A 14,544-nucleotide genomic window follows, 5' to 3' on the forward strand; every position below is an offset into this window, starting at 1 on the left:
ACAAAGATCTTCAAGGGAGTCATGGCCGTGATCACGCAGCCATTCTGCAACAATTCCTCCTTTTTCTCTTTGCGCAAGCAAAACTTGTGCAGTTACACGCTCGAGTAATTTTCGAATACAAGAGAGAGCACAGCTTAAACATACGAGTGCAATGATAACAATTATTACTATAAGCAACACACTTTGCAACAGCCCTTTTAAACTACCAGAAGACCACCCTAATAATAGAGCACCATAACTTTGTCCATTAATTATCAGAGGTCCTCGGACATGAGTTGCAATTTTTTGTGGTCGGTTGTCAAGTAATGTTGTATCTACTGCTGTTGCCAGGTCCAGGCCGAGGCTCCCTCGGGTGGCGGGTTGTAACATGGTGTCTGCCGATAAGGGTGGTCATGTCTCCTGGAGGGGGTGTCGTGAAGGTGACAGGAGTCGCGATTGGGGTCGACGCGCTGCGGCTCCTCGTGCTCGTTTTCCCATTTCCTGACTGCCGACAGACGTTGGTGTTGTGGGTTCCTTGCTGGCAATTTCGGCACCACACTTGACGTTGTCGACATCGGTCATGGGTATGTCCTGGCTTCCCGCATCGATAGCAGAGGAAGTCTCGGCACGTGGTGGTCGCTGGCTTCAGGGGCGCGGTAGCCCCAGGGGGGCGCAGAGGCGCAAGCGCTGCAAAGGCCTGACTTTGGGCTTGCACTAAATCTCTCCCTACTGCTTGGATTGCTTCCACTAGCAAGGCTTGCTGACCTACTGGCACCCGACTCATTCGCTCTAGCATTGTTTCTACAGAAGAATCTAAGGGTAGGGTTACTAAAATTCCTTTGGTGTAACTGTTACTATTCTCCAAAATACATTGGCGCAATAACGGCCCTTTCATAAAGTTAGGTATATCTGGTGGGCTCACTGTGGAGGCCTGACTCATTCACTGTACTACGTAACTGACTTAATATTTTCCAATCAAAGCCTCCCAGGTTCCTTGTCTTTGGTTAGCGGCATTCATCCAATACGTTACAGGGAAAGCTTGTGGGGGGTTGACTTGCTCAGCAATATCAAATATTCCCTGAGCAGCCGCTTCTTGTGCTATTTTTTGCCAATTAATGCGCGTAGAACACAACAGTTTATTTACTGGGGGTTTTTTTTGTGTTGTTTGGTTTTTTTGTTTTTTTTTTTTTTTAGAATTTTGTATTGACTGCCCACTGCTATTTTCTTCCTCAGCAGCACTTTCGTCAGATGTGTCTCCACCCTCTGGCCCCCCCAAGGCTACTGCACCGGAGGGCGGGGGCGGAGGACACGAAGGGTCTGGAGGTGGTGCAGTGGGCTCTATAGGTGGTACAGAGGGCACTGTTTATGATAAAGGGGGTATTGGAATGTGATTTTCACATGGCATAATTTTTCCTGCATTAGGATCTGTGCTTGCAAGTTGGCTTGTTGCTGCCGCAGCAAGGCGCTTTTCTGCTTGATATCTTTTTATACAATTAGTCACTTCACGCCGTGATTTCTTTTTTTTTTTTTTTTTTTTTTTTTTCTGCCTTATCATCATCTATAACTAAGTCCCACAAGCAGTCTCCAAACGCACGCCACTCCTCTACTTCAAACATTTTTTGGGGGTCTGTAAAAAACCCTTTCGCTTTTCCCATAGTAATTAATCTGGCCAGATCTTTTAAAGGGCCTACTCCCTGCTTTTCTAAAAAGCATCTTAATAATTCAAAGGCTACCTCTCTTTCCATGATGCGCGCACTCTGTAGTTTCGCCCCCCTTCTTGTCCGGCAAGGTTGGATTTCCGCGACCTCCCTATTGTCTGGTCCAGAGCAGCAATTTCGCTAGGTAGCCTCCTTCTCGGCTGGCAGACCCCGCCTTATTGCCGAAGGTCCAAGCGGGGAGACGGCGAACGATATCTTCGGAGCCAGTCCCCCGCTTCCCGGATGCTGCAACCGGGGCCTCAACGAGCACGCCGTCCACTGAAGGAGGAGTGGGGGTCCTCTCTTCACGGGAACATAATGAAGGCGTCAGTCCCTGTTCGGGCGCCACTTGTTGATGGTGAAGGAAGTCAAGCGGGCAAACTCAATATGAGTCATAAAGCAAGCTTCGATTTATTACGGCACGATTATGTCTTATATACAGTTCCAGTTAATTATGCCTACTAGTCATCTGCTGATTGGTTAAGCTCTAAAGGGTTACATTTTCATACGTCCTCCTACTTGCGGTTTCTGCGGTTAGCTAGCTACATATATTTTTTTTTCTCTCTTGTCTACGCGAATTCCTCAAAGTTATTTACGACATTAGGCACAAGGTCAGTGTGTTTTTCTCAGCTTCCTTATCAGCATGCCTCAGCACAGCTGCAAGGCCTGCTTCAGCTAACTTACGCTAACTTTGTTTCACAAAGATCTTCAAGGGAGTCATGGCCGTGATCACACAGCCATTCTGCAACAGACGTGGACCTCCAAACCTTTGCAGGAGCGCTGGAGGGACCTTTCCAGATACTGTTAACCACTTTTACAGCTATCAAGATTGCAGAATCAGAAGCTTGGATACATTATACTCGGATGAAGAAAGCACCTACTCCATGGAAGATTGTTAACCGTGATCCAGAAACTTTAAAACTGACTCTGAAACATGTCTAATTTATCATATCAGCTTCTGATTGTTCTTTGGATTTTATGCTGGAAAGTAGTGCTGACTTGGTGGATAGGAACAAAAGACAACTAGAAACAGAACAAGTGATTAACATTCCCAAAATATGTCTGAGAAAAATTTGATGTTAGGATTGATTAAAGGATTTGCCAATTTGCAGAATGTTACGCAGATTACTGCTTATTTACCAATACCGAGGGCAGTAGGTGAATCTATTCCATGGGGAATTTTAACTATGAATCTGACCAAATTAGAATATGAAAATGGGACAATGACTTGTAAACAGGAACCTAGGGAGACTTGGGAATTACAAAAGGTTAAAGTTGGGGAAGAATCACCAGTATATTCAACCGTTTGGGAATGTAAAGGACGATTTGTAGCAAAACCTGGATTATATGGAGGTTTAGGAAATAAGGGATGGTGTTATTACCCTAAGATGGTTACAACAAACACCAGTGTATGGATATCAGAGACAAAATGTGAAAAGAATAATCAAACTCTACAGGAAAAAGAAGTAGTTTGGGATTCGGTTTAGGTCCATATCCATATTTTCTCAACTTCAGTACATGGCCAGAACTCCTTGATGTTTTACTTGGGATGGAAAAGCTTTTGCAGTTTTACCCTCAGTCAATGATAAAGCAACTTAATTGAGAGAGAAGGAGAATAAAATAGTGCCATGGTGGAAATGTGAAAAGTTGTACGATTGCAGCAATGCAGACTTAATAATTCAAAGAATTCCTCCTTTGGCAGCTGCTTAAAATATGGTTGGTTTTGCTGAGGTCTTGAATAGTGAATGCTGCACCACTTATCTAAAGGATGACACACCTATGTTTAGTTAAAAGTCGGGAAAAGTCCAAGGACCCTTATTGCCACATGACAGATGCACAGACTGCTAAGTCCTTGGGTTGGTTATCTTTAGAAGGGACACTTTGTCTTAGATTCCTGTTGTACATGCATCATGGCGAAGATGGAGACTTTAAACATGGCCGCTAAGGAATAGAGACTTTATAGAGACAACTCCTCAAGGACATTGCGCAGGCACAAGATATGTAAATGAATTCTCAGAATTGTAATGAATATGTAAACAATTTCTTGGAAAACTAATGAATAGGTATGAGTAACTTGTATAAAGGGGGGACTGAAAAGTCCCCTTGGTGTGCATGACTTTGGTGGAGCAATCCCCCATGCACCCAGCGCTGCTGAATAAAGATAACCTCCACTCGCCTGCATATTGCTGACTTATTCTTCAAATCATCTGCATGAATAAAGTTATGGAAACAGAATAAAAAGGGTCCATTTTTGAACTACCACATAAAACCACTGAACTATTTGAGAGAATTGTGGCTTATTGGTAGCCCCATCCCATCTTTCTCACGTAAGGCCTCCTGGCTACACAGGATGAGGTAACAAAGCATTTAAGAACCACTGGAGTAGTCCTGGGGAGGGTGTCTACCCCATTTGGCCAAGTTGGAAAAGCTCTCCCACATAGTTGGCCATTTTGGGCTTGGCTGGTTCACGAGGGTTTTGGGGAATTTTGCTGTTCTAATGTGTTTTGCACCAGGGATCTTCAGCTCTGTGATTGCACTCACCACCATTAAATCAGACTACCTCAGGAGTGAGGGTAGGGAGGAAAAGGCTTAGGCATAATCCTTTCAGCAGCATCTGTGGAAAAGTGTCTTTAGCAACAAGTGTCTCACAACTGTCATCCCCACAATCATTCCCCTTGTTGATACAATGACTTCTCAGAGGGGGAAAGCCCCTTTTCATTGCTCTGTTCACTTCGGTGAACCAAGCCATGTTGTGTTATCTATGCAATTCCTCAATACTCTTTACAGCAGGTCCATTTCACAGTCTGGCTTAACTCAGTGCCCAGAGACCTGGCACTGAGAGGAGGTGGCTGCTGAATAGAAAGAAATGTCAATTCCAGCCTAGTCCCCTGAATTGAAATAAAAGAAACAAAGTAAATAAGGCAAGAGAGGTAAATACAGTGTCTCCAGGGTGGTTACATCTACCTAGTTCAATACAGACAAGCACGAAAACAATAGAAACATCTTATTCTCTTCGTTATCACCACACAGAATGTCATCTCTTGGTGGCCTAAAAAGAAAGCAGCATGCCACATCCATCTTTAATGAATATGACATATCTCTCACTTGCTTGTATTTCAGCAACCCCAAACTGCTGAAAAAATAGATAGGAGCATCTGTTCTCCCTGTTTGACCTGAATCATGAGGATAGAGTAAAATAAAATGCTTTTTGTTCTGCTTTGGTTTTTTAAGGATTACTTTGGGTAATTTTGCTTTCTTTCTGCTCTTCTGTGCTTTAAGGGTTTAGGTTTGCCAGACATTCTCTACAATTCTGTAATCAAAATGTAATCTTTTACTACTTAAATTAAAGAAAAACAGGCTGTTATATGTGTGAATACTTTGCAAAGTCTGTGGGTAAATGGAAAAACACCAAATATCATGATACTCATTGTGCCATCAGAAAGGTGGCAGTCTGCTCCTGTTACAGATCTACTAATAAGTTAGAATTAATTGACTTTATTTGATTTTATAAAATCATTTGGAAAAAGAAATATATTTTAATGAAACTTGTAGTTGCACAGCAAAAGCTGCTATGAAATCTTCTGTACAGCCCTGTAGCAAGGCCAAAAGAATAGGTCAGAACCACCTAGTAGGAATGATTAGAACTTAGATAATAGACTTAAGATTCAAGATGATTGAAGATAATTGGATACAGTATTTACGGGTAGACTGGGGAGAGGATTTCTTTTTATTTGACTAGTCTTCTGTATGTAGGAACTGTATTGAAATGTCAGAATATAGGATTAATGGGAACTGGGGAGAGTCGACTGGAACAACTTGTAGTTACCTGCCAAGAAACCGTGAACTTTAGTAAAAGGTAATTCCGGCAGGGGGAGATCGCGACCACCGACTCATATACCACCTACCCAAATCGTACCCCAGACCCATTTCTAGACTTTTCTAACCTTTACTGCGCAGAATCGGATATGGGAGGAGAGTATGCTAATGATTTTCAGGAAATACTATGATTATGCATGAATACTCAATGAATATGCATGAATAAGTTCTATATATGGTGTATGATTTTGAAACTTGGTGTGCGTTGATCGTGAGAGGACTCACACACGCACCCAGCCATTAATAAAGAAGTGTCTGCTTATCTACATCACATTGGTGTTGATAAGTTCTTCATTCCGAGATTTTGGTAACACTCCCTCCATCACACTCAAATCATTTGAACCTTGGGCCTGCCTTTCTAGCATGTTCAAATTCACTGAAGTGTCAAAACAGGCCATACCCCTTCCCCTGTATTACTGCCACCTGGTCTATACAATGCTTCAAGACATGCAATGAAGGGGATGCTGCTCTTGTTATCGATTTGTTAATAAGTTAAGATTGATTGACTTTATTTGATTGATAAATTGATTTTATAAAATCATTTTATAAAATTGAAAAATAGAAGGATAAGAAATATTTTTAATGAAACTTATAGTTGCACAGTAAAAGCTGCTATGAGATCTTCTGTACGTCCTGTACCAAGGCTAGAAGAAGGGCCTGGAACTATTGTGAAAACATAGGTAATAACTCTAGGGTTGAAAGGTTCCTTTGTATTTAACCAGTCTTCTGTATGCAGAGGTGTATTGAAATGTCAGAATATGAGATTAATGGGAACTGGGGAGAGTCGACTGGAACAGCTTGTAGGTGCCTGCCAAGAAACCGTGAACTTTAGTAAAAGGTAATTCCGGCAGGGGGAGATCGCGACCACCGACTCATATACCACCTACCCAAATCGTACCCTAGACCCATTTCTAGACCTTTCTACGCTTTACTGCGCAGAATCGGATATAGGAGGAGAGTATGTAAACGATTTACGGGAAATGTTATGATTATGCATGAATAATTAATGAATATGTATGAATAAGTTCTATATATGGAATCTGATTTTGGGACCTGGTGTGCGTTGATCGTGAGAGGACTCGCTCACGCACCCGGCCGTCAATAAAGAAGTGTCTGCTTATCTACATCACATTGGTGCCGATAAGTTCTTCATTCCGAGATTTCAGTAACACTCTGATACTTCACAACATGTCTCAGCAGGTGTCTTTTAACATCATGTCCTCCTGCCATATGATCTGTAGTCCCCTCTCCCTTCAACAAGGATCATGCCATGGCCATCCATATGTTATTCAAATGGGTTAATATATTAAATATATGTTTTTCTATCTTGCTCTCCTGCATCCTGGATTGACATCAGTCCTTGATAGCTACACTAACTCAAGACTAAACAGGTAGTTATCAATGTCTTGGATTTTGTCTTGTATTGTTTAAACCAGTATTGAACCATCACATGGATGGTCCATGGGGACTGTGATGAACAAAATAAATTGTTTTCATACAGCTGAAATATGGCCCCCACAAACCCCACAGCTATCAATATCTGGGCATAGTCAGAAATCTCACTCAACCATGTCCTCACAGGTTTACAAATCAATAAGAGCAAAATCAGAAGACCTGGCAGAGGCTGCTTACTTAAATCATATTTGAAATGTGAAATTAAGAGAATTAAGACCAAGACCACATTCCTGTTCATCCTTGTAAATGCTTCATCAGGGGAGAAGGGACCCAGGTCAGGATGTCTCATAAGGGGAGGGTCCCTTGACACTGCACTAGGCTTGCTCACAGATTAGCTTTTGAGAGAGAGAGACAGACAGACGTTCTCTCTCTCTCTCTCTCTCTCTCTCCATAGCAAGAACAACAATCCCTGGGTGCATCCAAAGGCAAAACAGAAAGCATTTAACAAGATTAGCTTGTACCAACTCCATAACAAACATCTCTCCTGTAATTCCTTTGTAAAGACCTCCTCATTTACCCTGGTAAGCAGAAAGCAGCCCGTCACTGGTGATGAGCTGTTCCAGTGTTATTATCATTCAGCTTTTGGTAGATGCCTCCTAAGTCTCATGGTCATTTGGGCACTGCCAATATTATGAGATAGCTTCAGCACTCCTATCTGATTGGCAAAGCACGACACCACTAGTGCTGAACTTTCTGCAGTCTGCAGATAAGGGGGGAAAAAGTGAATGATTTATGTAGTTTTATTTAAATAATTTATATGCTAAGCATTGCAAACAGAGCTGGAGTTGATAATGACTCCGAGAAGCACACATTGAACTCAGTTGCAGATTATACTGCGTTGTAATTCTTGCAGGATACAGGATTTCCTAGTGGTATAAAGTCCAGGGAGTGTAAACAAGGTAGTTGCTTGAAGAGTGTCCTGGTTTTGGCTGGATTAGAGTTAATTTCCTTCTTGGTGGCTAGTGCAGTGCTGTGTTTTGGGTTTAGTGTGGGAACAGTGTGGTTGGGGACTTTTTGGTTTCTCAGGCCCTGCCAGGGAGAGGGCTGGAGGGGCACAGGAAATTGGGAGGGGACACAGCCAGGACAGGTGACCCAAACTAGCCAAAGGGATATTCCATACCTTGGGATGTCATGCTTGGTATATAAACTGGGAGATGGGGTGGCCAGGGCTGCCGATTGTTGCTTGGGGACTGGCTGGCCATCCTTGCTCGGGGCCTGGCTGGGCATATGTCAGCGTCAGTGAGTGGTGAGCAGTTGTATTGTGTGTTTTCTTTTCTCCTTTCCCTTTGGATTTCATTCCTCTCCCCTTCTCCCTCCTTTTCACTATAGCTGTTATTGTTATTATTATTATTGTTCTTTTGCTTTTATTTTATCTCAGTTGTATCTCAACCCTGGAGTACTGCATTCCTTTCCAACTCTCCTCCCCACCTCTCTGGGTGAGGGGGGGGAGTGAGTAAGTGGCTGTGTGGTACTTAATTACCGGCTGGGGTTAAACCACGACAAAGAGTCTGTACAGATTACTTCTTTACCAGTTACCATCAGATCATTTTATATTCTTTATACCTTTTTCAGTTTGACCCTCCTGAAATTATCACAAGCTGCATGTGTTTTCCTAAGTCGAAGAGAGAAGCTTGGTTCTATTGTTTGGCAAATAACAGTTTGTTACTGGTGTAATCAGGAATCAATTAAAGAGATATCAACAGGAAAGGAAAGATAAGGGAAAATCAGGAGAAAAAAAAGCAATGGGATTCAAAAATAAGGGAACTGATAATTCAGAGGGTCTTTCTTATGCCACTGGGTCTTCTCAGAGAACTTTTTGCTGTATGTCCAGTAGGCTTTGTCTTCTTCAGCTGTTTTTTGGCGCTTTTACATGAAGAACCCATTATCTTTAGCAGCGGAAAAATAAATAAAACATATATCTCCAAGCACCCTGCCCTCCAGGTTCATTAACTGGCCACTGCTTTTTATACTTATAATGCAAGTGAAATACATCTGAGAGGTTACTTAGAGCTAAAGAAAATTGATGTTTGTTCTCAAATTTGTCAGCAATCTGTCTCAAGACAGAGAGGTTGGATTTACACTACTGATCAGATTTCAGCCTAGCCAAGGATGAGATAAAGCCTGGCAAAGAACAGTAGACTTAGCTACATTAGTGTTAATTTTTTGGGGTTTTGGTTGATGTCTCTGCAGATGAAATATTGTGGTTATTAAAAGAGACAACAGAATCTGCTGTACTGAGCTGTACAGTGTTGGTCCTTATCTTCTGCTCAGATGGTGCTTGCTACCTTGGAAGATGGTGATCTTCCCATTTCACCCTCATAATTCACAGAGTCAATTATGCAAAGATAGACAGAGAGAGCAGAACTTCTTGACTTCATGCACCGTCAGTTGAGACATTCCTTTAGCTGGTGATGCCTTGATAGCAACAGGAAGTTATTGCCACTGCTGGTAAATAAAGGTGTTTAAAATACATTACAGCAAGATGTAAAGTAATGGGTTTTCTTTCCATCAAAAGCTTGTTGTCTTGTTCAAAGCATAGCAGGGATAAGCCTTTCTCCCAGTGGTGGGTGGTAACAATTAGAGTTCTTTTGAGGGGAAGCTGATCATATGCATCTGTCTCTCTTGAAAATTCATGTGGCACCACACAATATACCTCTAACTATCTTTTGCAAACCTGTGTTTGTACACATCCTAAAAATGTTTTCCAACCCACCCAGCCCTTTCACTTCTTTCCAATTCCCTTAAAATCTCTTCAGATAGTCTTTTTTACCCTCACTTGCTCTGAGGGACTAGAGGAATGAGGTTGAGTTCACCAAGTTATATGTTTAATTATTTTTGTTCCTTCTTATCATATTTACCACCACCACCGATGTGGCTGTGTGGTGTTAAAATCCTGGCTGAGCCAGCATGGAGAACATAGAAGAGGACAATGCACAGCTCAAAGTCAGCATGGCAGTTATTTTAATCACATCCTTCTAATATTGGAAATAGCAAATGAAAAAGAAATAGACAATGAATTGAAAGGAGGCATACAGAAAGTTTCTGCTATAAAGACAACAGGTGTTTAGCTAGGCAGCTGGTGTAATCCAGTCACAATTATTGCTCTTTTGCTAGATTCAAGAACCTCAGAGACATGAAATGTAGCTCATTCCCCTCTCTTGAACTAAAGCATTCAGAACATGTAATTGTGCATGACATACATCTACAGCTCTGAAGCTCCTCACTTAGTAAAAATACTCATCAGTTGCCTTTCCTGCATTACTCCTGCATACCTTACTGGTGAACAGTAACTCAAAATAATTTAGGAATAAAAATAAATATGTGAAACATCAGGGTGTTTTTTTTCTGAAGACAAAGACACAGGAATTCTAAACAAAGCAGCCTGAATTGATCAAGTCTCTGAGTTTGCTCAAGCCTGAGGGCAGCATTCATTATTATTATTGCATTTAATTACTAATAACATATAATCATAAAGAAGCCAGTAACAACTAACTGGTCTACTTACTACTTTACTCAAGGGCAAACATAGCACCTGAAACTATTTGTAAGTTACTTTTTATTCCTGAGGGGGTAACACATGTTGGCAGTGTCCCTTTAACTGCATTGACACAGCAGACCTGTCAGCAGTGACAGATTCACCTGCCAGTAACCAAGTCAGTGGCAATTGAAAGATAAAGTACACTATGGCAAATGTAAGCATGCCACTTTAATGAAAAAGGTCACTCTTCATTAATACTCCTCTTCAGTCCCCTATTTCTCAGAGCACTTTGTAACTGGACTTTGGTCTCACAACAGCCCTCACAAGGACTAACCCATTTCCATGAAGAGGAATGAAAGCAGGAGGAGATCAAATGCCTGTCCTGAATGCACCTGAGACCCAGCAGCAGGTGTACACCTCTGGGATAACATGGGCTTGAGTGACAGACATCCTTTTTTTAACCACTTAAGAATAACCCCATGTATAATTTAAATAATTCTGCCATGCATTATCATCGCTTAGTTGATCCTGACATATGACAGCTGCTAACTACACAGATAACACACATAATGTCTTTTTAAAAAAATCCATTTAGGAATTAACAGTTCAAGCAAGACCTTGTTGTATGGATGATTACACTGAGGCAGAGTGAATCAGGTAGGAGCTGCCTGAACTGGCCAAAAGCTCAGCTGATGTCTTGTCTCAACCAAAACTCTTCAGCAATTGTTTTAAATAGCTAAAGTTGATGAGGTTAACGTGCACTTAGAGTTATACTTTTGAGTCACATGGAGAAACTAGCTCATGTTCCCAAACTGCAATAAAAAACAGGGCAGTCAAATCTTCCCATTTCCTGCAGTGTTTTTGGAAGATGCTCAGCAAGAACACAAGTGACCTTTGCAGAGCTGCACAAAGTGACTGCCTAACAGTTCTCCTTTCACATCTCAATGAAGGTAATTCTTGATTTTGTGTGGCATATATCCACTGCTCTCTGCAGACCACCACTGAAATCAGCTGAACACATGCATAGAGAAGAAGACACTGAGACAGTGCCACATCCAGTATCCTGTTCAGCATGGAGAGTGACAAAGCAAGGCACTCTCCTGCCCTCAACTCAAGGATACCTATGCAAGGATATCCCAAGGATAGGAATGCTTAGCTTCACTACCTCTCAAAATATCTGTTAAAAAAAACCCCAATGGAAACTTTAATGGAGAAGCAAGAAATGGCCATGAGACATGTACTGGCCATGAGCACCAGTCTAAAGGACTGTATTTGGGAGAATTTTACCATTTTTACTGCAATAATTGGAACACAAATGACCACAAACTGACTAAACTAATGCTACTTACAGTCAACAGTGACAGTCAACTTGAACCTGCTTTCCTGGGGTCCCAGCCATGGGCACTCTGGGTGCTGAGCAGCCAAGCTATGCTGCAGGAACAGTTGTCCACCCTACTGAGACCAAAACAGCTGCCCTGAAGAAGGCAGGCATGATGTTTGAGAGTACTGTCACCAGGGCACACCTATCAGGATGGCCAAAGAGCCATGTGGCATGGTCCTCGGTGGAGAAGGAGACCTTCACAGCCCAGTCTGGATAACTATGGTGACAAAGGAAGATGTGTGTCCCATGTTGTGTTGTGTGTGTCATTGTCCCCGTCCTCCCACCCAATTAAATTTTTACAGTCACAACAAGGGCCAAACTTTCTTCCACTCCCTGTCGAAGTACAGAATGACTTGCAAGCAGCATATTGCTTTCAGTAGGAAAATAATTTTTTTGACTGTATATGAGAAAAAAAAAAATCTAAACCAACCAAACAAAAACCCCCAGGGACACAGTAGAGAAAGAAAGGGGCAAAAGGGTCCAAGTATGATGTAAAATGTATGTCTCTCTCCCTAGACAAACTCCCAACCTGTAGGGGATGGAAACAGTGGGTTGTTTGACATTGATAATGTGCAGCTGTGGCCTTGCTTTGACAATGTGCAGGTAAGATCCTGCAGCAAAGAGGTAAATAACTTTGAGGGAGTATGAGAAGAAACCTGGATGAAACAGAGACAAAAAAGAGGAATGTGATCTCACCTCCAGAAGATAAGGAAACAGCGTGAACAGCAGAGAGTAGCCTATAGTGAACTGGGCGCGTGGACAGTAGAGCTTGACCAATAATAAAGCTTTTAGCAGCGCGTGTACAGAGTATGAACTTATAAAAGCTGTAACTAACTAACAATAAAGATCTTTGCTTCACAATCCTTGCAAAGTCCGTGCCTCATACACCACACCAACCCTATCTTCTGAACCAAAATCCTGATGTTGGAAGGCATGCAGGCTCAGAGGAAAAAAGCCTGTAATTTCTGTGATGAAGGCTTTTGCAGAAACTCATTATAATTCCTTGCTGTCACCTGTCTGAAGTCAGTGGCAATGCAGTACTTGTGTGACATTATTAAGGTCAATCTCTTTACATTCATGAAAGTGCTGAATGACAAGGCGAGCGCCCAGGCAGTGATAAAGTGATGAGCCATGCCCCCTTCCTTTCCCCCACACCATCTCAAGGATGAAAACACCATGTATTTTTCAAATGAGAGCCACCTCTCCTCTCCCTGCCTTATTCTGGGCTCTGCCTGCCACACACACCTCCTTGAAGCATGTATCCAGAGGAGGAGTGCTTATCCTCATTTTCATTCCAGAAAGATCACAGTTTTCTGTCAGTGGTTCACAGACAGATGCCATGTATGTGAGAGGCAGAGATAGACAGGCTGAGTGGAGGAGAGATCCAGGTGGGAATTTTTCATCCATCTGAGATAAAGATACCTCTTAAAAAATTATAAATATATATACATATATATATATAAATTGATTGCTAACTTATCTATACCTAGGTTTTTCCTCTGTGTTTTGCTGTTCATTTAAATAATCTCCAAGACTAGACAGAGGAGAAATGAGTCTCTTACAGCTGTACAGATTTCCAGCAAATAAAATGTGTGAGCAAATGGCGATCATGCTAGGCATCAGGGCTCCTTTCAAACTGCATTTCTCTGCCCCCCTCTTGTTTTTCTCGCATCTTTGGAATCTACAGTCTTCCTTCCTCTGCCCATCCCTTCTTTTCCTAAGATGGGCAGAAAAATCAGCTTAAAGGATAATAGTGCTCAGCTTTCAGTAGGATAACAGAACAAGCAACAGGGAAGAGTCGCTCAAACTCAACCAGAATGATGAAAACAAGTGAGTTAATAAATGTCCTCCTAAAGCGACAGCTAAACTCATGTTTGCAGATATTCACAGGCTGTTGCTCAGCAGTAAGGATCTCAGGTTCAAATCCAAGTGCTTGCCAACAGCAGAATTATAGTGAGAAAAATCCTCTCTTCTGTCCTAGCCCTTTACTCTGGAAAAGCCATATGCTATTTTAGCAGTGTAGGGATGCTCCTAGGCTCTGAGCATCATCTGTCAGAAGCCAAAAAGGAATCACCTTGCCTGAAAGATTTCTACAAGTTAAATTAACCTGCAGTCAGTTTCTGTTCATGTTAGGTTTAAAACTGCAGTAAAACCTATATTGCTAAAACTTCAAACAGATGAGCAAGGCTTTTAACAGGCATCTGATAGCACTAGAAATTTAACCACAGTCCACTATGTTTTCATGAACAGGCTATCCCTTAAGTTATCTTTCACACTACAGTACTACTGACCCATCTCACCTGCCTTTAGGCTGAGGAGACCATGCACATCTTTTGGATTACATCTAAAAATTCAACACATTCAAAATTTTGGAAAAGCACACTTACAAAAGTCTTCCTTAATCAGTGCTTACAGCCAGGGAAAGGTCTATCAGCAGTCACCTCTCACTGTTTCCTCAGGAGAAAACACCAGTGCTGGTGACTTTTCTGATCTTAATAGGGGTAGAGAGTTTTTTGTTTGTTTGTTTGTTTGTTTTTCCCCACAAAGATCCGCAAACATTTGAGGCTTTCAGATGAAGTCACCCCTTGACTGAACCAGATAAGCCCATTGGGCATGGATGCTCCATGATAAGAAAAGAGAGGGGCCCTGACTCCCCAAGGGAGCAGAGCACTCTTACT

General features: G+C 42.0%; 1 protein-coding gene and 1 long non-coding RNA gene across 12 annotated transcripts in view; both read right to left on the reverse strand.

Annotated features, from left to right (window-relative positions):
- Nucleotides 1-14,544, reverse strand: part of LOC121080478 (CUGBP Elav-like family member 4) — an 817,088-nt gene that overhangs the window by 352,234 nt on the left and 450,310 nt on the right. The window lies entirely within an intron of this gene.
- On the reverse strand, nt 1,195-10,924 carry LOC121080483. The gene is made up of 3 exons (XR_005825385.1): nt 10,915-10,924; nt 8,480-8,490; nt 1,195-1,409 (listed from the first exon to the last, which is right to left on the reverse strand). It is a non-coding gene; the product is annotated as an uncharacterized LOC121080483 (long non-coding RNA).

Source organism: Falco naumanni, chromosome W (assembly GCF_017639655.2).
Source record: "Falco naumanni isolate bFalNau1 chromosome W, bFalNau1.pat, whole genome shotgun sequence".
NCBI lineage: Eukaryota > Metazoa > Chordata > Aves > Falconiformes > Falconidae > Falco > Falco naumanni.